The sequence below is a fragment of the Ambystoma mexicanum genome, chromosome 9 (genome assembly GCF_040938575.1).
Source record: "Ambystoma mexicanum isolate Mex_15411 chromosome 9, UKY_AmexF1_1, whole genome shotgun sequence".
Lineage (NCBI taxonomy): Eukaryota > Metazoa > Chordata > Amphibia > Caudata > Ambystomatidae > Ambystoma > Ambystoma mexicanum.
Genome location: NC_090931.1, coordinates 423,417,667 through 423,443,336, shown reverse-complemented (window position 1 = coordinate 423,443,336; position 25,670 = coordinate 423,417,667).

The window sequence follows — 25,670 nt, the reverse complement described above, 5'->3', positions numbered from 1 at the left end:
CCCTCACCATATCCCGGTCAATTATCCCCAAGCCCTCTCCATAACCCAAAACGTTTTGATGAGACTTCCATCCCTTCTTCACCTAATAACAATCATGATGAAACCCCTAATTCTCCTATTTTTGTTTCTGTTTCTGCCTCACCTTCTCTGTCATAAATTATTAATATATGTTAAATAAAGTTTAATTTTTATGTTGTGTTGTAAATAGTTTCGTTTTTTTAAAAAAAAACAATGTAGGTGTCTGCGGACAGTGCAGGTGTTCTAAAATGTTCGTTAATAAATGAAAATGGAGGTGTCCTGAAGAACACTATACCTGTTCGTACTGTTCGCTAGCAAGATGAAACTATTCTAAGAACACACGGGGTGTCCTGAAATGTTCGTAAAATAAAAAAATTAAAGTGTCCTAAAGAACACTATAGCTGTCCGTAGTGTTCGCTAGCAAGTTCAAACTGTTCTAAGAACACACGTGGTGTCCTGAATTGTTGGTAATTAAATGAAAATGGAGGTGTCTTAAAGAACACTATACCTGTCCGTACTGTTCGCTAGCAACTTGAAAATGTTCTAAGAACACAATTGGTGTCCTGAAATGTTCGTACATAAACGAAATAGAAAGTGTCCTGAAGCACAGTATATCTGTCCTTACTGTTGGCTAGCAAATTTAAACTGTTCTAAGAACACACGCAGTGTCCTGAAATGTTCGTTTCACGTGTGACGCAATTTTAATTAGTTCAGGACCCGAACAGTGTCCGTAGAACATCAACGCGCATGCACTAGCCAATCTCCATGCATTTGGTGTCCTGCGGAAATGCGCTTCCGTCGCGGACTTGTTCGCGAATGGATCATATGACCGCGCCCACGCTGATCGCGTATTCTGAATGAGAACACTGTTCGGGTCCCCGCACAAATTAAAAGTACATTTTCAATTAATCCATAATATTTTTCAATAAAATCTCACCATGGCACAAGTCCCACATAGTAATCCTGAGTTTCTACATATCTTTTGAAACTTTTCAAAAATTTGTTTGTGTTCGATCTGTCCGCGGACAGCGCGCATGTCCACGAACCGCGCACAAGCACCCCTATAAAAGACAACGCCCTAGAGCTTATTCTCATTGTGTTTCTGGCTATTCTTCAGAGCACAGCTATTTCTCCAGCAACCTGCTGATTACACCATCGAGATGGCATCCCTGGCTGCAGAACTGCCACCTGGTGCTGCACCTGCTTCAGCACCACCCACACCCTCTCCACCACCACCACCCCCCCAAGGTCCTGAAGAGGGGAACAGGAGTGAGGATGCGGAGGAGGAAGAAGAGGATGATGAGAATGAGGTAGAGGAAAGCCCTACTACCCGCACTAGGCGTGAGTCTTGGGTGTGGCGGTTATTTACCATTCATGGTAATGTTCCTAAGGCTCGTGCGAACCGTGTTACCTGCAATGAGTGCAAAATGATACTCAGTCGTGGGAAGCACAGTAAGTACAGTTTTGGGACCACTACTATGAAGCGACACCTGAGGTCATTTCACTCTGGGGCTATTCGCAGGGTTGTACCTTGCGAAGAACGTAGCAGGTTGATTTCCTCTACTTCATCCTGTGTTTCTTATCCTGTCACCACAAGGACCATCTCTGTGGGACAGCGTCTTTCTCAAGCTGCCTCACAGGCCATACAGAATGCTGATGACCCTTACATTTCGAGGGTCATAGTTGTATGTATGTACTGTGACACAGTACTCTGCAGGGGGGAGCGACTTCGTAGTGCTTTTGAGACTATCGTCTCAGAGCACGAGAAGATCTGCTCACTACCCAAATAAAACCCACTCTACATCTTCCTCTCTCAGCTCGCCCTTTCTTATCCCTGTGGTTGGTGCCCCCCCCTTTACCTTCCTTTCCCCTCCTCTCCTAGTGTGTCGTGTATAAAAAAACAAAAAAAATACAAAATATCAAAAATCCCCAAAAAAATAAGGCTCTTTTCAGAGCCGCCTTTCACAGTTAAAAAATAGAAGTGAGAATAAATGAAGCAGGGCACTTTGTATTTGTTAGAAGTCCGCGGACAGTTCGCAAATATTTAAAAAATTGGGTTGCTACCCCATCACAAACATTGCAATTTTCTCTGGGAAGAAGTGGTGGCTCTGAAAAGAGCATTTGGGGGTGTTTGTAAGTCAAAAATTATAAATGCTTAACACCTACTTCAAAATGGTTGTTGTAATTCCAAAAAAGGTCGCAATGCATTTTGTACATTTCTCAGAAAAATCTGATTGCCAGCATAAGTAAGATGGACTCCATCTCTGCGAAAAATGTATGTACCATGAAACATATTATTTTCATTGTGAAAAGAGGACATGCCAAAATCTCTTAGAAAGGCACAAACAGCCTTATTAACATTGCGCCTTGCTTTTTCCATTTGTGGACCAAATGAAGAAGAACAAAGCCACATTTGTCTCTGCGCAATCCGTGAAAATATCACTTGAGAATTAGGAAACATGTCCATAACCTTCCCAAGTCCTTCTTTCATAGCAAATTGCAAAACAATTCCAGTCACATGTCCTAAACTGTTCCCTCCACAATTAATTACAATTATGTCTGGATGTTGCTCTGTCTCCAAAGTAGCACAGAGAGGTAGCAAGTCCAACCACTTCATTCCACGTACTCCATGCCAGTGTACTTCCACATGTGCAAATCCAAGATCTACAGCTACTCCACAGCTTTCTGCATGCACCTTCAACCAATGTATCCACGAATCTCCCAAAATCCAAACAGTCTGTTTTCTGAAACACACAGCCATAGCTATCTTTTGTTCTCTCAGCAAAAAGAGTATCTGAGAAACTCTCTCCTGGCACAACAAACCCACTAAACTTTCCTGACTAATCCCTTTCAGTGCTTATTCTCATTTGCATGACTTCTGAACCCAAAAATCCCCAGATGTAACTCCCGATGTCCGCGAACTACCGCCATGTCCGCGGACATATCGTAACATGAACAGCCCTTCTACCATTTCCACTTCACTCTCTCTCCCATTCCCTCATTGGATGTAGCTAAAAAATCACATGACCATGCACCAATCACATTCAAGACCTCTAGATCTAACTGCATCATCATAGATCAGCACTGCAAATGTACTGTGAATCTCTCTGAGTACAAGTGTCATATCATTGGCAAGCACCATCTACCAGAAATACAGTACAAGTCTCCAAGATTTCTAGTTCCAGCTCCATGCATATCCATATGCGTGAGCACAAACTTCAGGTATGCATATTTTCTGTACAGTAGATGAACACATTTTCAAACAGACTTTTAGCTTGTGTAATGTGTAAAATGAATTTACTGTATTCTTTTCAATATCCTAAAATCAACTATCACTTATAAACCTTTATACTATTTACTTTCTTTATACACACACACTCAACCCATGTTAAACTAACATTTTTTAAATGAAATATATAGACTACATATATTCAAACAAAATTGCATGCAAGCTCAATCTATGTTTAAATCTTTAAAAAAATACTTATACAATTTCATATTTTTTTGTTTTTATTTATTTATTTACTTAATTACTTTAATTTAGACATGACATTGATGCGCTATTACCTAGAACAGCTTACTTACAGAAATAGTAGTATTCACTGGTATATTATAAATTTCACAAGACATAGTAAAGATATTTTTTTTTGCTACAGTTAGTCATTCAATACAATTTGTTCATTAAGAACATATCATATGTACTGAACTGATGCAATGTATCTTATGTAAATAAATTAGTTTAATGCTTTTAATGCTTTTAAAGAAGGCACTGAGGATTTCAATTAAAAAAATCAATATCTAAATTAGAAACAGCGCTATATACAAACAAAGTTACTAATTTGAAGCTTTTACAATTGCACTGAAGACCAGTCTACTGAAAAGAAGCAGCCGAATTCGAAGAACAAAGAAGAACTAAGAAGTTACCTGTTAATTTAAGAAAAAAAGTAAGTAGAATATCACCATAATATTTGTATTATTAATCAAACATACTATAACATTAATACACGCTATTTTGGTGCCTAAAAATAGAGATTGTGTACCATTTTGTCCAAAAATCTCCATGACAGCGATTTACAGCCAGAATGGCCCACAAATTCCTATTTTTGGACACACAAATTACCCAACTGAACGCTACAAGTTTCATATTTTAGAACAAACAACTGTTTTAATTGTATACATTAGATTTACTATTTGTACTTTTCCACACCACTAGCTTACTTTTTTTTGTCATCTGAACCCCAGTTTAGTAACACATAAATTCAAGAATACCTATCCCTACTAGTTGTAGTTCCCAATGCACAATCACAAATCATTACATACATCTTTATCATCTTACTCAAACACTCATGCACACAGCACACATACATTCCAGAACACCCCAACCCTTATCTTCTTTATTTTTTTCAACAGACCCTAAAGAATGCCTACCAAAAGTCAAGTCCGTAGAAAGCAACGCAAAAGTAGAGCAAATGAAAATAAAAGTGTCCAACATAAGCATCCATCTCTAGCAGAATTTGTAAAAAAAAGTTGAAACAAAACAGCTAATACAGTCATTTAGTGAAACACAAGAAGTTTCAAGTACAAAAACTTTGCCTCCTCTATCAAAATGTAAAACAAACCAAAAAACAATTAACAGAAAATCAGCTATCACTACAGATAAAACTACTTCTTCAAATTTTAATATAGTGCAAAGTAAGCATACAAAGAAACGTATTTTAGCCAAAATGTACCGTCACAAAGTCCTTCAAAATCTTATAAAAACAGGAGAGAAATCAGGCTCAATGCTTAAAACCTATCGTAGGAAATTAATCTTAGAAGCGTTGATGGACAGTGCAATTCTTCTGAAAAGAAAGTTATTTATTTTACTGTTAAACAAAATGAAACCACTAATAAAACTAATAACTAAATTACAAAAAAGACTTCTCAATAAGCGAAATGTCAACAGAAAGAACTTCTTAAGTATCTGCGGAGGTGAATGGAATCACACTACGAGCACAGAACCATATTTTAATGAAGAAGCGTACAAACAAAAGCAAAAAAATACAATTGCCATACATAGCAGTGATCGAGGTTATGAGAAAGTGAATAATACCATAATGGAACAAGAAGTACTCCTTACAAAAATATGCCCTGAAAACTTAGAGTTACCCCTCCATTCAACTGAATCAGAACGCCTAGTGTACAAATGGCCATGCACGTCAATGTGTAATATTCCCAAACAATGTTTCAAATCTTTACGCCAATTCCTCTATAAATATGTAAAAAGCAAAGACAAAATCAAAATTAAATTACTGCAAAATTTGGATACCTGTCCAGTGCACAAGTACACAGGACTACAAGGACATTCATTGGCCTGCATTACAGGACCTACTTGTAAAACCACTTTCCATGAAATCAAAAGGATATCAACACATCATTCAACTATAAGAAATCTAGTCTATAAACTGTACTATGCTAAAGGTCCTGCTTTAGCACTAGCAAAGTTAAATAAAATCCTTCTACATGGTACATCAAAAGACCTGATGAAGAAATTCTCTATATCCAGAAAAAATATTTTGGAAGTGAAAGCCATTTACAGAATGAAATAGCTTTAAACCAATTAAGCAACAATTCTACACATGGCAACTTTTTGCTAAACACATACAAAAAAGAAATACTAAAATTTAAAAGTACATCAGCTGAAGTAACAAACCATGTATGTGTATGTTGCCGCAGAACTTTTTATAAAAGTAACACAAAAACTGTAGACCTATCATACAAAATAGAAGACAATGAAGATTCAAAATGGTTTGAATTAGCTCTCTACCTTGTAGCAGAAAACAAATACAAAATAACTGAGCCCTTAATACTTTGCAGTTACTGCACTACAAAACTTGACAACAACCAAACTCCTTCACGTGCTATCACAAATAATTTGGAATTATACCCAGTACCAAAACCCCTACAACAACTTAATTTATATGAGAGCATCATAATTCAAACAGTACACCCATTTCAAGCAATAATACGCCTTCAACCAAAAACAGCAAAATTACCTCCTTATGAATTGGTAAAAGGCATTTGTGGAAAAGTAGTTTATTTACCATTAGATCTAAAAGAAAATGTGCATACTCTAGGAGTGCAACGTCCAATCCATCAATCTTTAATTATTTTAGTAAATGGAGTACCTACAAAAGACAAAAAAATATGGCAACAGCTGCTAGATTTATATAAAGTTAGACAAGCCTTCCAATATCTTAAAGAGAATAATGAATATTACAAAGAAATTAATATTGAAGAAAACCTGAAAGATACAACTGAAATAATTCAAGAAACACAAGAAGCTGTTCAATTTGAGCTACTAGATCCTGCTACAATATCAAATACTTTAGACCATTATACAATTCATCCTTTGCACTGTAATGACACCGTAGAAGATGCACTAGAAACTTACCAAATGCGTCAAACAAAAGGATCGCCAATCAGCATATAGGAAAAAAGTATAGAAGCACATGCTTTTCCTCTACTCTTTCCTACTGGCAAAGGAGGAAGGTATGATGATAGACCTATTCAAATATCAGCTTCAGAATACCGCTCATTACGGATGTATTCTGAAGATCCCAGATTTAGACAAAATGTGGAATACATATTCCACCTACTCTTTGAAAGTGAACTAGCAACTTTATGTTACGGAGTTGCACACATATTAAAATCAGGATCACACTTTCAAAATATGACAGCTACACAATTATTAGAAAAAGTGCAACAAAAGGATGAGGTTTTACAATCAAATATTACAAATCTATTAGCAAATATGCGTGGTACTAAATAGTACTGGTTTCGACGTCATGAAGATGTACGTTGTATGATCAGAAACCTTGGCCCACCCACTTGGTTTGTTACATTAAGTTGCGCAGAATATGCATGGGAAGATTTACATGATTTCCTACGCATATCAAATAAAAACAAAATAAACATAGATATACTAACACCTGGAGAACTTTGTTCTTTCGATCCTATTAATGTTTCAAGATATTTTCACCATCGCTTCATTGCTATGCTACATTTTATTTGTAATAAAACTGTTCCTCCCCTTGGAGAAGTGCAACACTTCTTTTGGAGAAAAGAATACCAAGCCAGAGGAGCACCATATATCCACATGCTTTTATGGATTAAAGATGCTCCTAAATTTGGTCAAGACAGTGATGCCACTGTTTTACAGTTTATTGAAAAATATGTCAATTGTGAAATTCCATCAGAAGCCACAAATAGTGATCTTCATGCACAAATTTTACAATTTCAAAGACACAAATGTGGAAAATATTATCGTCGCATATACAAAAACAAAGGGAAATACTACACCAAATGCCGATTTGGTTTCCCTAGACCAGTTACAAATGCAGGTCAAGTGAACAACCTCATGTCTTCAGTTAGACATAGTGTTAAAAGTAAGTCACCTAAAATACATATCACATAAAAAGAAAAGAATAAGAAAAATATATCAATGATTATAATGCAATCATTGCCCACTTATGGAATGCAAACACCTAAACACATATTCTGTTCCACAAAAGTAAAACGTTATAAAAGAAAAATAAAATAAAAATAAATCAAACCGAAATGCAAGAGGATGTCACTGCAAATCCTCCAAATCCTCCAAAGAGAGTAAAAGAAACTAATACTTCATCAAGTACCACAAGCAAAAAAGAATCAATTTAGGGAAAGTAAACCAAGTACTTCTTTAAAGAAGGAAGACAAACTCCAAAAAAAGCAGTTAGATACAGAACTACCTGGACCATTTAAATTCTCAAATATAGTTGGTGTAAGTTGCTACGCAAATGTAGCAATTAATATTCTATTTCAATTACCACCAATTGTTGACAACATTTACTTACACAGTACAGACCCATTGTGTTTGCAAATGTTAGTACTTCACAGAAATGCAGCAAACAATCCTGACAACACGTATAGTGTTTTTGGAATAAGACAACAATTGGACTACTGTGCTGGAATGGTGAAATTCACTATAAATTCACAGGAAGATCCACAAGAATTTCGAATGTACTTACTACAAGTACTGGAAAACAAAAACATATCTATAAATGAAATATTTCAGATTTCATACATGTGGAAACATACATGCACTCTCTGCAACAATATGACACAAGAAGAAATCCCCAATGAACGCTTCATATATATGTCAATACCAAACTTTGAATCCATTCCATTTCAGCGACTTGTACGAAATACAAACCATGGTAGATTATGCTCTACCTGCAATTCAGATAATCGCTCCATGTTAGTAATACAAACACATAGTAAATACATAATACTAATGCTTCTACGTTACAATGCAGATGGTATCAAAAACAACTGCAAGCTGACTGGATTCACACATGGTCAAATATCACTTGGTAAGAAAACCTTCACCACAATAGGTATAATCTACCACGCAGGAGCCACAACCAATTCAGGGCACATATAAAAAAGAAATGTGGATGGTTTGAATGTAATGATAGTACCATTACTCTAGAGCAGAGATTACCAGTAAATCTTAAAAACGCTTATTTGATGTTCTTAAAACCAAAATTTGATAACTAAACTGTATTTAAACCCTAAGTAAACTTGTGTTAAAAAAATATAAACTGTTAGAATACTCCAAAAGCTATCTAACTGCTCAAAGAGTCTACAACAACTAATCAGATAAATGAATACCACTAAATTAGACCAAAAAATACACAGTTAGAATTGGTATCTAACTGTTCCAACATTTTATAATATCAAAACAAATAAATAATATGTTACTGCTCAAAAAAAATACAACAAGCCAAAGTATTAAGCATTAGCCAGAAACAACAAGTGAACACTGAAAACAAACAAACAAATAAACTTTAGCATAACAGAAAAAGGTTTTTTTTTAATCCAACATGGATTTTTTTTTCTCCCACAGACCCAATGATTTTAGCAACAAATACAGAAACTGAGCAAATTGCACAGTACTCTGATTTGTAATCTACTAAATATGAGGGTCCAAAAAAAAAAAAGTATATTGATTATACAATGTAATAAGTCATTACAAAATACTAATACTAACATGCTGTTTTTTTATCACAGAAATTAACAAGAAAAACATGGACTCCCGTTACTAGACCAAACAGTAAGTATACAATAATAAGGAGAACCATAGCAGCATATCATATCCATAGTATCTAATACCTTTGTTCCTTATACATTTGCTTTTCACCCAAAGTTATAAGCAAATATGAATGTGATATGCTGCAGTGGTTGTTGCCAGGGCATAGAGTCTTGGGTGCATGGCCAAATGGCCATGCACCCAAGACTCTATGCCCTGGCAACAACCACTGCAGCATATCACATCCATAGAGTCAAACATTTCAACTATGGTCTATGGAAACTTTTAATGTCCGCGGACATTATGAGTGTTCTTAGAACACTTTCAACTTGCCAGTGAACAATACAGACAGCGTTTTCAGGACACCCCCTACGAACATTTCAGAACAACGCGATAGTTCTTAGAACACTTTCAACTTGACAACGAACAATACGGACAGTGTCCTCAGGACACCCCCATTTTGTTTATTTGCGAACATTTCAGGACACTGCGAGTGTTCTTAGAACACATTCAACTTGCCAGCGAACAATACGGACTATGCCTTCAGGACACCCCCTACGAACATTCCAGGACACCACGAGTGTTCTTAGAAACGTCTTCAGAACACCCCCATTTTGTTTATTTGCGAACATTTCAGGACACCGCAAGTGTTCTTAGAACACATTCAACTTGACAACGAACAATACGGACAGTGTCCTCAGAACACCCCCATTTTGTTTATTTGCGAACATTTCAGGACACCATGAGTGTTCTAAGAACACATTCAACTTGACAGAGAACAATACGGACAGCGTCCTCAGGACACCCCCATTTTGTTTATTTGCGAACATTTCAGGACACCATGAGTGTTCTAAGAACACATTCAACTTGACAGAGAACAATATGGACAGCGTCCTCAGGACACCCCCATTTTGTTTATTTGCGAACATTTCAGGACACTGCGAGTGTTCTTAGAACACATTCAACTTGCCAGCGAACAATACGGACTACGCCTTCAGGACACCCCCTACGAACATTCCAGGACACCTATAGGAAACAGAAACTTAACCATAACTACATGGCCACTACCGTGGCCACGCTTCTTCTGCCTTGCCATCTTACTAGCAGACTTTGAACACTTGTCAAACAGAGCTGGCATTAAGTTAGCTCTGAATTATTTGGTTTGAACCCTTAATCACCCAACCTTTCACTGCATTAGAGTGATTTGGAATTAGACCGAACCTTTAATACATTTGAGTGACAGATACATTTCTAACAGTTCATACCGATGATATATTGCTATAAACATTGATTTGAAGAGTTCATGTGAGACATGTGTAAAGGGAATGAAATAGGTCAGAGGTTCAGAATGTTTCCTGCCACGGATGCTCATGCAAAGCCGTGTGTTTCAATGACTCTCTTGCACCTGGATTTTCTTACTATAGAAACCAAAATTAGCTCTTTATTTGCAGTTGAAAGAAATTGTAATCTTAGTATTAAATTCACAAAAAAGAATGCAAATAAAATAGCAGCAGATGCATTTTTTATTTGCATTGTTTTAAGAAAAGCGCAGGTCACCTCATCACAAAGGTGGCCTGCACATTTCCAGGGGGCTGTGCAGCAGCACAAATGTAGCACTGGTTAGCCCCCTTGCATACATAAGTAGTGGAGCCTCTACGGACCACCTCGCATCCAAAGGCAGCGTAATGCAGATATGTTATGAGTTTATTCCCAGGCTCAGAGCTAATAACTTTGCAATCCTACCTGACTACATTACATTCCTTACGGGAACGTCACAGTCCACATCATGAATGCTTGACATGTGACTGACTCTGTTTCAGCTGTAGTTTCCTTTTTGAGGTCATTGACTTGCAACCATGCACTGATTAAACAAAGAACTTAAGTAGTGCTCAGGGAAAGAAACGTATCAGGATGAAACTTCATGCACCCCTAATGCATGACTGACTCTTCCCCAGCTCTAAAGGCTTTGCAGAGTTTCATGTCTGTTATGAATTCCCTTCATTGTAATATTAGAAACCTCTAAAGTACACAATGACTTGACATCTGAACGATGACATGTTATACATGAGGGTGGTAGACCCCATAACTCACGTATACCTTGGGGTAAAAACATGCACGAAGTACAAAGTGCTGGTATCGTGGGGATCGGTGGACATAACCCAATTTCCCACGTTAGAAATGGGTAAGCCACCGAAGAAAGTTCCTTCAACCACACAGTGCACACTCGAAAACACTGGATCTGGAATCCAACAAATATATATTTATTTTATTACAACGAGTTTATTCACACACTCATTCAAACACAATCAGACCTACTCTTCATCACTCAATGAAAAAGTGAAAGTGCTAAAATCAGCAGCACATAATTCAGCATGCGATCAAAGATATATTCCCCAAGGGTTCATCCAGGAATATTGACCATATTCCTAGGTCAACACATGAGGAATTATATATTTGACCGCATATTTTTTTGATCCTAATATGTGGGTACATTTGTACTCTACATACTGTTGGAATTCATGTCGGATACATTTGCGCATTGTTGAACGCTTTCCGACTGGAGGGAAAAGGGAAGGATTGAGATGCAGGCAAGGAAAAGGGTGCAACCACAACCATATACTTGTAGAAAAGCAGATTTTCAGGCTTTTGCCATCCTTGCCAAAGTTAACCGTTAAACAAAGGGACAAGGTATTGAAGTCCCATTGGTATCGGCCTGGTCATTATATGGTGGTTGTACAATCAATTCCTAAACCATGATTGCATTTAGCGCATGGGCCGTGCATTTTGTGCATGCACAAATAGTATCAGCACAAGCACAGATACAGGCAGATGCATTAGCTTTGGTGCTAAAGCCTTTTGGGCATGCTCAAAATGCGATTTACTTGCGCAATATTTGATACTATCGCCCATAATGTTGTACAAGCAGCGCGTTTGTTTATCACCGGTCTGAGAGACCATGTGCCAAATTCACAAAAATAAGCACAAATGAAAAAATGCAGAGAGTGCACTTTTTCCATTTGTGCTCATTGTAGAAATGCAGATAGTGATCTTCTTCTCAAGGGTGACCTGCACATTTCATTAGAGTTAATCAAAGAAATTATGTTTTAAGTGAGCACATTTGCCGGTTCGTTCTTAACAGCATGGGCAGGCTTTTTGCTTCTCCGCCAAAATGCATAAAGCACTTTAGAGACATTGACGTATGTAACAAAGCAACACGCAACAAACCCATAGAGCTAGAGGAGCGATTCTGGGCGACAGGTATAGATCTCGGGCACAGACCTACATCCTTCTCTGAAGCCCTCCCCCTTGCTGCCAACGCCCGCGGGTGTATCTGTAGGAGCGGTGTTTGATGCGTGTAAACCTCCATGCAAAGGAGTGGCTGCAGTGGCGTTGCTAGGAATCAAATTTAGGAGGGGCACACTGGGGGCCAAAGACAAACGTAGGGGGGCACAGACAAAAGTAGGGGGAGAACATGGTCACTGCTCGTCTTAGGTAAGGGGCACAAGGGGGGGCACAGGGTTTTAGGGGGGGCGGCCTCCCAGCCCCCCAACCCAGCGACACCACTGAGTGGCTGGGAGTATTTCAGTTAATACCTTGGGAGGTGGAAAATAGAGCACTTCAGGCAGATGTTTACAAGGGTGGCTACTGAGGTTGAACCTGTGAATCATACTATTAAGGCAAGAAGAGGTTGGTGGTCACAAGTGACCTGCAGGGGATGGCACGGCTCAGCATGGGAGCAGTGATAAGAGACTAGGTGACTCCACATGGCGGACTGATGTTTTATGTGGTGGGTCCACCGAACAGCGTCTGTCAGTCAGAGACAGGTATGTCCACAGGAGAGGAAGGGAGGTGGTCAGGCTTCCACGAATCAGGAGCCCCAATCAGGAGACCAGTGGAGGTACTTGTAATTATTCAGGATGTGCCTAATTAGGGCACACAGAGATGTACAAAGGTTAGACCAAAAGGCTAAAGGTGTTTGACTGGAGAGAGGTGGCGGTGAGGTGAGGGAGAAGAGGAGGTGGAGAAAAAGAGTTGGAGGAAAGGCCAAAGGAGAGGAAGAGAGAGAGAGTGAAGAAAGCAAAAGAGAGCAGAGAAGAGGGAGGTAAAGAGGAGAATTGTAGCATTGTGGACCAGTAGAGTGGAATAGATTGGGCCAAGAGGGATTGTCGAAAGAAAGGAGATTGAACAAAAGAAAACAGAATGGAACAACGGACAGATAGAACAAAGAAGAAACGAGAAAAAGAGAAGAGGAGGTGAGAAAGAAGAGAACAAGAGGAGGAGTGGACAGAAAGGGAGGCGAGGGACAAGGACACGGGTATCTGAAAGAGAGGAGAGAAATCAGGAGCGAGGAAAGGGGGGAAACAAACTGGAGAAAGGGAAATAAGAAAGAGTGCAGGAGAAAAAGCGGGAATAGGAAGGGGTGAGGGAAAAGGAGAGGAAACGGAGGGTAAGAGAAAGCGTGGACAGAGAGCATAGAGGTGGAGGAAGAGGAGAGGAGAGGAGACAGTGGGAAGGGGAAGCATAGGAAAAAGAATGTAACGAGTCTGAAAGGTGCCAGGTTTGCAGGCGGTCTGCAGAGATTAGAGCAAATCAGGGAAAGGGGAGACCCCCCACCTCCCCGCCACCAAAATAAGGAACGGGAGCAAGAGGGAAAGGGAGCAAATTGTAGGAAGGGGATGAGAAGCAACACAGACAGAGAATAGATGGCGTAAAAACAGAATGAGAAGGGGGCGTTAAAATAAAAAGTACACCCAGAGAGAGGGATGGTGGGAGGAGAGCAGGCATACGGGCAAGCACAGAGAGCACATCAGGCTTACACACAACATCCAGAGAAAAGAAAGGGCGATAAAACAAGGAATGGCAAAGAACAAAACCCGGGAAAGGGAAGTGCCATTAAAACCGGAAGGACTTTGGGGCAGTCCCTGGAAAGAGGAAAGATTGCGACTGGCAGTGGAAGATTCCTTGAGAGGCGAACAGAAAGAGGAGAGCAAAATCCCAGAAACCAAAGGACTGAGGAAGGCACAGCTGGGCCAGCAAGGTGCTCCAGTGCTGGGCGATCTGAAGATCCAGCCACCCCCCACCCCCACTCTCCCGCCCCCCCAGTAGCTCCCACACGTCGCCATGAACAGGAGGCCAAGTGCATGCAGAGTCTCGGACACTGACGGTCTCTGAGCCAAGCAACAAAGAAGGTTGTGGGGTAGAGAAAAATTATGCTGGGATCTACCTAGTCAGGAAAAGTCTGGTAGGGCCACACAAATCATAACTATTGGACAAACCAATGGGTCAAGGTGTCGAAGTCCGTAGCCACCAAGAACGATACATTGAAGGATCCAGGATGAGTGGCAGACACTGAACACCCCCAGAGGCTGTGAGAGACTGGATTCAGCTGACGAGACACAGATGATCCTGGGAAATTATGACTGTGGCCCAGAGCCTCCAAAAAAGCTCTATCACCCTGTGGCGGACTTGAATTTCCGGCGGAATTACCGCGCTGTAAAGCGGCCGATTTTTTTGGGGAAAGTAGCGGATTCCCCTCCAGCTTTACCTCTAAAAATCGGCGGATTACAAACTCGTAATGGTGCCCTAGGGTATAATAAACAGGGTGTAATAAAAGGAACAGTAAAACGCTACAAGGCTCACAGTCAGCTGTTTATGAAGTGTTTGTAACAGAGATCACTATTGCTTTATTAAACGTAGATGCAGATGTTGTATGATTTTCTTATTATTGGGAATACCGTTGGCTGGGCCCTACTACTGATTACTTTGCTATGTCCACTTTTCTAATACGCCCATTCTTCTCGAAACAAGAGAAGGTTACACGTGTTAATTGGCCTGTTTATAAGCATTCTTCACTTTGATTAATCATCTGTCTGATTTAACAACTCTGAAAGATGTCCTTTTTATCCTGGGATAAAGAACATACATTTAACCCAATATGGCAGGTTTCATTTTATATTGCAATGCATAAATCAAGAGGCACTTCAGTTTAGAGTGTCACAACATTCTAAATTTGAAATATAGTACACACAAAACAAGGAGCACTTATGCTTGTGGATAACTTGTTTATGTATAATCAGATATTGGTATGCATTGATTACTTCAGCTTATTTATCACTCACCATGTATCTCGTATACTGCTTTCCTTTTTTATTTAGTATGCAATTGAGAATAGTATGTGATATATTTTTTCATTTTGAAATATTTGCTTTTATTGTCTGTTTACGATATATTGTGTACAAATGACTAATAAATGCTACATTTAGAAAAAAAAGACCCCCATGTGTCACCACTGTCAATGTAACCTTCCTCCTTCTTCTTCTACAGAGATCTAAACCTTGACAGGAGGTCTGTGGTCAGAGTGGCGTACGGTGGCGTACTGGAGGGCGGTGTAACTTTGAGCGTTCCACGGAACGAGCAGCAGGATCATGATTACGGATCGTCTATGCCCTTTAACAAACGATAGATGCGAGATGGAAGTTCTTTTATGTTATGTTAATATGCTTTCATACTGCGCCAAATCACAGCTGTAGGAGTTTCAGAGTGCTCAGGCTTATCCGTCGAGTGGTTGACTGCCTCTGGTGAGCTGAAAGCCTTTCTTCTGTAAGCAGCCCTAATACAGTACATGCCTGATGTAAGCAGCAACAATAATTGGTGCTATGCTTCTTGAGAGATAAAAAGATACAATAATTACGTACTTCCATTATAGCACCTATGGGACAAAAACATTTTGCACTGAAAATATAAAGATCATTTTTGTGAATGTTTCTCCCTGATTGGATCCTGGGGATGTGACTGCTGAGCTAGGCTTAATCCTGCAGGCCATTGATGAGTGCAGAATAAAGCATAGACTGCTCCTGTATAGGGAATTCTAAGGCTTAGTTGCTAGTTTTGAAGCTTACCAGCTTGCTTTGCAGAACTATCAAGGGGGAATACATGATGAGGTACAGCACTGAAGGGAGACATCTGGGCCAGGGTCACCGGTCCATGCTAACTGGATGCACCCTGTTAAGGCCCCGTCCAAATATGTTACCCAGCTTTTTTGAGATCTTCCTAGAGAGCAGGCCACCTGTCACTTATGAGCAGATGCTCGATATTCTGTCGGGTAGGGCACCATGTTCCCATTTTCAGACATTAGAGATTCTATATGTGAAGTCTCCAAAGCGGGAGCTGAGACCCTACGTTACCCAGCACAGCCACGCGCAGCAGAACATACCGCGCTGTACAGCAAACCTACTTATTATATAATCGGACACCTACTTGCTAGCAACTTGACGCAATGCAAATTCTTTGAATTGATCAAGTTTAGTCACCTATAGGCCCAACAGCGCTTCTTTACATCTAGATAATAGCCACAGGGATGGCATGCAACAACTTCACCTGGAGGGCAGTGGGCAGGTATGGGATCAGGCGATGGCAGACAATTCGTTTAGGGGGATGAAAAGCATCACACCAAAGGCAAGCAATGTGATAAGAAAACAAATATACATTTAAAGTGTACTGCAAACAGAAGTCAGCCAGCCGTACGAGTCTTCTGCGCACCACTACAGGAACGACAAGTTGATGACCCAGAGTAATAATCAGAACCTTCTCTTTCCTTCAGACATCCACCACGATGAAGGTTTACCTGCACCCACTCCAAAAACCCTTCCATGGTCTTGACTAATCAACGATTGCAAAGCAAAGAGCCATACTGTCTATACGGCACGTCACACCCCTCAATTGGTAGTGGTGGAGGAGAGATCCAAACCATGGTCTCAGTTTGCAAAGGCTGATGTGGACCACCGGAACTATGGGGCTCACCCAAGAACACCAGCCATCAGCAAGGCAATTTTACCATTGCTGCAATACTGGGAGGCCAGTGGGAAATAAAAGTCGAATCATGCAAAACTAGAAAATATAAATCATCCTATTGCATCATGGATAACCTGGGCCATGGGAGGCAAATATAAACAGGGAGAAACCCAATTCCCTGGAAAACCTAACTTTGGTAATTCAACAGCCCCTGGTCTTTGCATGTAATCTCCCATCGAAGCACAACGCCGACCAGATGCCACCCTAACTTCCGAGACCGTTTGACATCAGGCATAGTGACCATGGTGTGGCAGTAGGCACAGAACTCACAGACAGCACAGCACAGAACAACTTACACTGACAAGAGAAGACCCTTGATGAATCCTGTAAGCATTCTTCCACACACAAGAAATAAACACAGCCCAGGCCATGTAGCGAGGCACCCATCTCCATACTAACACGATGTAACGCATGGTACTAGTAGTGTTCTGCCTCACACAACTAGTGTATTTGCAAAAAACATGAATGTGTGGACCTCCTCCCAAAGACCCACAGCCCCAGTGGCCCACCTTCCATTGTTCAAGCAGGGCAAGCATCACTGCTCAATCAAGTCTACACGAGCACCTAACATTTTTAAATATGTTCAGGACAAACATTCTGTAATGCAGATTAGCAGCCATGTATCATGCCACCAGGAGCGTCATTTCACCAAAATGCCTGGGGTAGCGGAAGTGACATCACACAATCCTTGACCTCTGATGACATCACAGGATGTCATTTGACCCCACCCTGACATGATCTTTCACTCGTTGAAAACCAGGAGGTAGCATCAGGAAGTAGCATCACGTAGCATTGTTCCCAAGTACACTACAAACAATATGGTTACAATATCACTAAAATGTGATAACAGGGCCTGTAGTAGTGGCCATGTAGTAATGGTTAAGTTGCTCATCTTGGAGGGAGAGCACTTTTTGGGCGGCTTATAACTTTGCCCACCTGGACAAATACGAGGAAACTTTGCAAGAAAAGTATATGGGCCCTTCTGAATGATTCTGCAAATTATGGTGTGGCTTCATCCAGGGGAGGGCAAAGTTATAAGGGAGGTCCTAACATTTTTGTAAATCCTCAGAGACACAATGGAAACAATATTTATCTCATGCCTACAGCCCAAACTGCTGGCAGGAGTGGCGGCTTGGTCCTGAAAGCATGCTTTTGTGAATCGGGTGTAAACCCGCCCAGCAGTTTTTTTTTAAAAATTGGCAAAAAGTAGGTGCAAAAACGTGTGATATCTGGATTCGGTCCATGGACTCACTTCCCTATCCGCTCTGCGGAAAACCTCCTGGACCAATCAGGGGCTGGCATGATGTCTCCGGACATCGAAAGTGCACTCTAATTTGATGGTGAAAAGCGTGTGGTGTGTCATATTTTTGGAAATGGCACCATGTTGTACCCACGAACAGCGGCCTGTGTATGTGGATAGTGCAGTCGGGACAAAGTCTGTAAAAAATATTTGGGGTTATTTGGTGGCTGCAAGAGGGGCTAGAAAGGGTGGAGGTGGAATAAAGATGCTTTAGAGCTGTATTTGGAAGTGAATAAAAGTCGGTGCAGGTGCTGTTCGCTCCGTGGCCAGCGCAGTAGTCTGCAGACAATGCCATGAACGAGCTGCTTGGAAAACACATCTGAGGGTATTTGATGCTGAAACAGGGCATAGCAAGGGTGGGGAGGGGAATGAAGATGATATGGGTTTGTAGATGTAGCCAATTCCATGGGCAAATATGGTGTCCGCAGGCATTATTTGGATGGCTGGGTGTTCAGGGTGATTTTTCATATTTGAAGGTGTATTGTACATACTTATTATATGGTTAAATTCTATGGAGGTGGTTGTGGCCAGTGGGCAGATTCTTGGGGGCATGGCCATAGACCATGGCCCCAAGAATCTGCACATTGGCCTCAACCACCATAGTAGAAATATGTGTATAGTATGTAGTGGTAGTATAAAGTGCTTTTAATACGATGGAATGATATAATTGAACTGTATGCTGGTGTGGTATTTAAGATTCATATGGTATTTATGATTGGAGTACAATTGAGGATAGTGCTTATGGAAAATAAATGTGTTTATGCTTGGTATGGTTACTTAGTTGTATACAGTGATGAAGTTAGAATATCTGGTTGGTTTTCTGTGGAAAACACAGTTTAATTTGTTAAGCAGGATAGTTTAAGAGTGTTAATTGCATACAATGTTATATATATCTTTTCCTTTTTTCACCCTTAAACAGTACACTCTATGCACTATGTATGGTATAAAATGAGTGTTTAATACACTGTTATTGCATTGACATTAAATAATCATTGGGTCATTGAGAGAAAAAAATCTATACAGGATTTAAAAAAAAGCTATAAGAATGATGTGACTGTAAGTGTGATAGTATGTTAGTTTGAAGTATGTTGCGATTAAGGGAATGTTTAAATAGTTGATATCTGTTGGCTTATTCTAACTAAAATAGCCTTCAGAAGAAGTTTTGTAGTAACAAGAATTCTGATGGCGTATTTGAAGTGTATTGTAAAAAAAGGGTATGTTAGAAGTAGTTGGATACCTGTTGGCGTATTGTAACTAGATTGACATTTAAAAATACTATTGTAGTATTGTGGATTTAGCTAGATACCTGTTGGCATATTCTAACTGTTAAATGTGCTACAGTTTGGTGGGTAAATTTGGTTTGAAGGAATATTAAGTAGGCATTTGTTAGGTTTGCTGGTATCCTGTGCTTTGGGGTAACAAAGGTGTTGTTACATTCAAACCAACCACTTCTTTTTTTTGATATGTGCAGTATAGTACCCTGAAGTGGTTTTGACACCATTTTGGTATATCATGCCTAATGTTGTGAAGGTTTTTTTAGCCAAGAGATACTTGGCCGTGTGTAAAGCTAGTGAGTTTACAGTTATTTTTGGTACCATCTGCATTGTACCTTAAAAGCATTAGTATGACATATTTGCTATGTGAGTTTATTTGTATGCTGGAATGATTGTGCAGAATGCAAAAAGGGCATACTAGTCCATGATGTGCATTGTGCAAAAGCTGGTGAAATGAAATGGATTCACAATTTGGTATGGAAACATATACACATTGTTTGTTAGGGATGTGCTCTTGTGAAACATGGTTGCAGAGAGTGCATGCATGTTTCCACGTGTATGAAATCTGGACAGTTTAATTTATAGGGATGATTTTGCTTTCTAGTACTTGTAGTATGTATATTAGGAATTCTTGAGGATCTTCTTGTGTGTTTATGGTAAATTCTACCATTCCTGCAAAGTAATTCAACTCTTGCTTATACTTGAGAAACTGTAAGCACTGTTAGGATTATTTGTGTAATTTCTATGCAGGACGAGCATTTGTAAACACAACTGGTCCGAGCTGTTTAAGTAAATGTTGTGAACAATTGGTGGCAATTGGAAGAGAAGATTGATTGTTTCATTTGCATAGGAATTTACTCCAGTTGTGTTGCTGAATTTAGATGGACCAGAGAGTTGTGTCTCTACATCATTTGATGGGTCTGCACATTTTTTGGGAGAAGAGATATTACTCTGTTTCTCCTCTGATGGACGTCCAATTGAGTTTGTAGTAGACAGTTTTGTGCTTGTATTATTTGACGGATAAGCAGTTGGCTGTTGTTTTACTTTGGTGTTGTTGGGAAATCTTTCATAGGTTCTGTTTGTATTACTTTTCTTTTTAAAGTTTTTCTTTTTTGATGTACAGGGTACACATCTAGATGGGGGTGTACAGTGCACGTAGCCCGTTGTATTCTAGGATGCAAGGAATGTCAGCTTTGACTTTGTTTGCATCAAAGTTAACTAGGAATAGACAACTTAATGTACAGAAAAGTGAAAGTGCTACGTAACTCTTACCTTCTTTAAAAGACTGTGCTGCTAATGTCAATCAATGTGAGATCTAGCGTTAGACCTTGTGATTTTTTGAATAGTGACAGCATATGCAAGAGACAGAGAGAATTGTTCTCTGCGTACGTACATGTCTTTGAAAAGAAGGAAATGGGTTGTTCTGCTGCCAATTTGTTTAACTTCTGTAAGTTTGTCAAAGTTGATGCTGACAAACTGCATATTGTTGTCATTTGGATATGTTTGGAAGCCAACAACTATACCAATTGCTCCATCGACTAAACCTTTTTCTATGTCAAGGTTACATTTTAGAATTACTCTGCAGTTTGGACACAAAGTTAACATTTATCCAATCCAGTTGTGTTAGAGAAACATTTTTCTAAGCTATTTATTCATGCTGTTGCTTGTTGACATATATGGAGTGTCATGTTGTGCACTTCTAGTTTGTGTGTGGAGCTGATATGCAGTATGGGTTGCATTTCTTTTTTTAACACTGTCTCGTTGAATTGACTACAGCTTTGGAGGGTTGGTATTAAGGACATGAATTTTATATTTTGTTCAGTTAATTGTTCCATGACATCAGGAGCAGATGTGGTTCGCCCATATAGCTCATGGATTAGACTACCATTTAAAATGGATTTTGTATCTTTAGTAAGCAGACCAGTTCAAATGCATTTTTAAAATGTTAGTATAGGTGAGGTCTGCAGATTGACACATGTTTTGAGTTAGTTCTATGTACTGAACATGATGACAGAGATTTACATTTCCAATGCTGCCAAGTGTTTTGTGGCATTGATTGTGTCCTAATGTTTTGAAAATAGGTTGACTTTTTACTGGTGTTAACTGTAGGACGTCTCTGAAAACAATTATATGTTTTCCTCCAAACAGTTCTGTGTAGTTGGTTATTAGTACTTCTTGCATTCTGGGGTGAATTAAAGCTGGCATGAGGTTGGAAACTGTGCTTACTTCTTCTATTAGAAATACTTTCATTTGTTTCAGAATTCTTGATATTTCAGTAGCAGCTTCTAGTAATATGTAGTATTCTAATTTGTTTTGGCGTTCTACTGGAAGGAGCACTGGTCAGTGTAAAGTTATACCTCCTATGTTGTAGGCAGCTGAACATGTGGGGACTGTTACAAAAGCCAAAAAGGTGTTATTTGTGAAGTTTTGTATTCATGTGTTGATTCTTTTAATTAAGAATGTTTTAACAGAGCCAGCTTCATCACTTACATACAAGAGCAGAGGTTTATACAAATTATTTTTGTAATTCAGATTGTATTGAACATATATAAAACATCAACAATTTTTACAGCTACAAGTTTTAGTTGCATGTTTAAAACCATGTTTTATTTTTCAATGACTTCTATATAAATGCTGAGTTCTTCATCATTTAGCTGTGATTTCAGCACTGTCAAGTCTTCTCCAGATTGGTTATTCTGATACATGGTATTTTCTACCTTAGTCATGGCTATGTCTGCTTCATTAGAATGAATGGTTCTTCAAGTGGTTCTTGGCTTCCTGTGAGGCAACGTTGACTGCCCTGGGGAGTGTCTTTATCTAGTTGAGCTTCAATTACATCCTCTTGTTGGTGTTCATTGTAAAACATGTCTTTGTATTGTTTGAAATTGACATTTGTTATAGTGCTTTCATTTGCTTTGAACAGAGCTTCAAATGATTCACAGTCATCTAATAATTCTTCTTATTTTCTCCAAGGTTTAAAAAGTTGCAGTAGGGCTATGTAATACAGTTCTCTATGTTGCAGAGATTTAAATGATAACTTTATATGATTAATTAGGCTTGGTTTGGTAAGTCTTACTAGGCTTCCGTCACAAGTTGAGACTGAATATTTGGCAGTTGTCTCATCTGGTGTGACATTGTTTTTGTAAGAATAATTTTGGACTATGTTGTACAGGCACATGTTTTCCAAAGCAGTGCTTCTGTTTGGGTAGTATGTGTCAATTACATTTTTTGAAAAATGTCCTGGCCTTTGGGATCATTTGTGGCTGTTGTGTATATCTCTTGGTAGGATTGTAGTACTCTTTTTCGGGATGAAGTTGGATCAAGGTTTAGCCAGACAATGTGTTCATGTTTGCCATATAAGCCTGTGCCCGTTAAACGGTCTGCAGCTTCGTCACACACACATTTTCTATGGGAGAGAATTTGTATACCAAAGCTGTACAATTTTTGTGACAGTGCTTTGTCAGATGTAGCACTGTTTTCCCAGCTCTGGTGAGATAGGCTGTGACATATCTTGCAACTGCAGTGTAATTGCCTGAAATGTATTGTATGACTATGTTTGCAATCTGCAATAGGGCAATGAGTGGCCGTAATCATTGATGTACTTGGATGTTTCATCCCTTTTAATGTTGTATGTGTTTTTAGGGGATTTAGCTTTTACACTGTGTCTAACAGAAGATATTAAGTTATTTACTTTTATTAAAACTGGTCTAGGGAAGCCAAAGCGACATTTGGTATAGTAGTTATCTTTGTTTTTATATCTACATCGGCAGTACTTGCCACACTTATGTTTTTGGAAGCGTAAGATTTGTGTACGTAGGTCACTATCTGTGGTTTCTGAGGTGATATCTCAGGTAATGTATTTTTCAATAAACTGTAAAACAGTGGCATCACTGCCATGGGAAACTTTGGGAGCATCGTTTATCCACAAAAGCATGTGGATGTTTGGTGCTCCTCTAGATTGATATTCTTTTCCCCAAGGCAATGAAACAATTGTTAAAGTTCCTTGACACATTGGCCCTCATTAGGACCCTGGCGGAGTGGGTTTCCGCCAGCGCTAATCGCGGCGGACCCGTCCGCCGTACTACGAGTTCCCTTAGCGCCATGGAGGTTTTCTCCGCCTGGTTTTGCCGGGCGGAGAAAACCATGGCGCTAAGGGACCTCGTTGTTAATTACGCCGCCGTACTTTACGGCGGCGTAATTAACTCCTTCCCCACTCCCATTATACCCTATGGGGCAAGAATGGGAATGGGGAAGGGTAAAATGGGGATTGGGGATTTACCGCTCCGCCAAGGTCGGCATGGGGTGGTAAATCCGCCAACCCCCATGGCGCTATCGACGGCTTTCCGCCGTGCTTCGCGGTGCATTTAGCACCGCGAAATCCGCCAGGGTCGTAATGAGGGCCATTGACAGGGTCAAGAGAACATAGTTCTCCTGGTGTTTTTATTTCTATGTCATCTTTATTTTGTTTTGCAGTGCGTAGGAAGTCATGCAAGTCATCCTATGCATACTCTGCACAACTTAAAGTAACAAACCATGTGGGTGGGCTTAGGTTCCTGAGCATACAACGTATGTTAGTGTGACGTCGGAACCAGTATTCTTTTGTACCACATGTGTTTGCCAGGAGATTTGTGACACCTGACTGCAAAACGTCATCATTGTCTTTTATTTTTTGAAGCAGTTGGGAAGGGGACATGTTTCAAAAATTAGAACCTGTTTTTAATGTGTGTGCAACATAGAGTTGCTAGTTCACTTTCGAACAGGAGGTGGAAAATGTCTTCTACCTTTTGTCTGAATCTGGGGTCTTCAGAATACCTTCGTAAAGAGCGATATTCTGATGCACTCATTTATTTGGACCTTTAATCATATCTTCCTCCTTTTCCTTTTGGAAAGAGTGGAGGAAAAGAACGTGCTTCTACACTTTTTTACCATATGCTCAATGGGGATCCTTTGGCTTGACACATTTGATATGTTTCTAATGCATCTTCAATGGTGTCTCTGGAGTGTAGTGGGTGAATTGTATACTGGTCTAAAATACTGGCTGCCGTAACAGGATCTACTTGTTCAAATTGGCCAGTTGCTGGTGAATCTTGAATTATTTGGGTGGTTTCCCTTAAGTTTTCCGCTATGTTTATATCTTTGTAGTATTCATTGGGCCTCATTACACAGTAGGCGGTAAGGGTTTACCGGTACCGGTAAGGGCACTGGTACCGGTAAACCCTTACTGCCTCACTACGAGGTCCCTTTGCGGGACCCGACTTTAACGGCTGGTGTAGACCAGCTGTTAAAGTTGGGACCCGCAAAGGGACCTTGGTGCTAATTACGTTACCGCAACTTGCGATGCCGCAATTTGCTCCTTCCCCATTCCCATTATGCCCTATGGGGCAAAAATGGGAATGGGAATGGCCATGGAGGAAGGAGGAATTACCGCCCCGCCAACCTTGGAATGGGGTGGTAATTCCCCTTTCCTCCATGGTGGTACCGGTATGGTACCGGCGGCAACCATGATGCTAATAGCACCATGGTTTACCGCCTTCCGTGTAATGAGGCCCATTGTTTTCTTTCAGCTATTGTAGGGCTTGTCTAACTTTGTTTAAGTCGACTAGTTGTTGCCAAATTGTTTTGTCTTTTGTTGGTACACCAATAACTAGTGCAATCAAAGATTGATCTATTGGTCGTTGTACGCTTAGAGATTCTACATTTTCTTTAAGATCTAATGGCAAATATACAGCTTTACCACAGATGCCCTTTAGTAATTCAGATGGATGTGATTTGTCTGTTTCCGGTTAAATCTGTATTATAGGTTGAATTGATTATAATGCTTTAATACAAGATAAGTTGTTGGAGAGTCTTTGGAAGTGGGAATATTTCTAAGTTATTATTGATAGCATTTGATTGCATTTGGGTATTGCCAAACTATGTTTTGCAGTGCATGCACACTATTGAGGTGTTCATTTTTTTGTATTTATTTTCCGGTGTTAGATATAAAGCTAATTGAACCATTGGGATTCATCATTGTTGTCTATTTTGTAGGCCATGTCTACTATTTCTGTGCACTTTTTATAAAAGGTTCTGCGACAACAGACACATACTTGCTTTGGTATTTCAGCAGATGTTT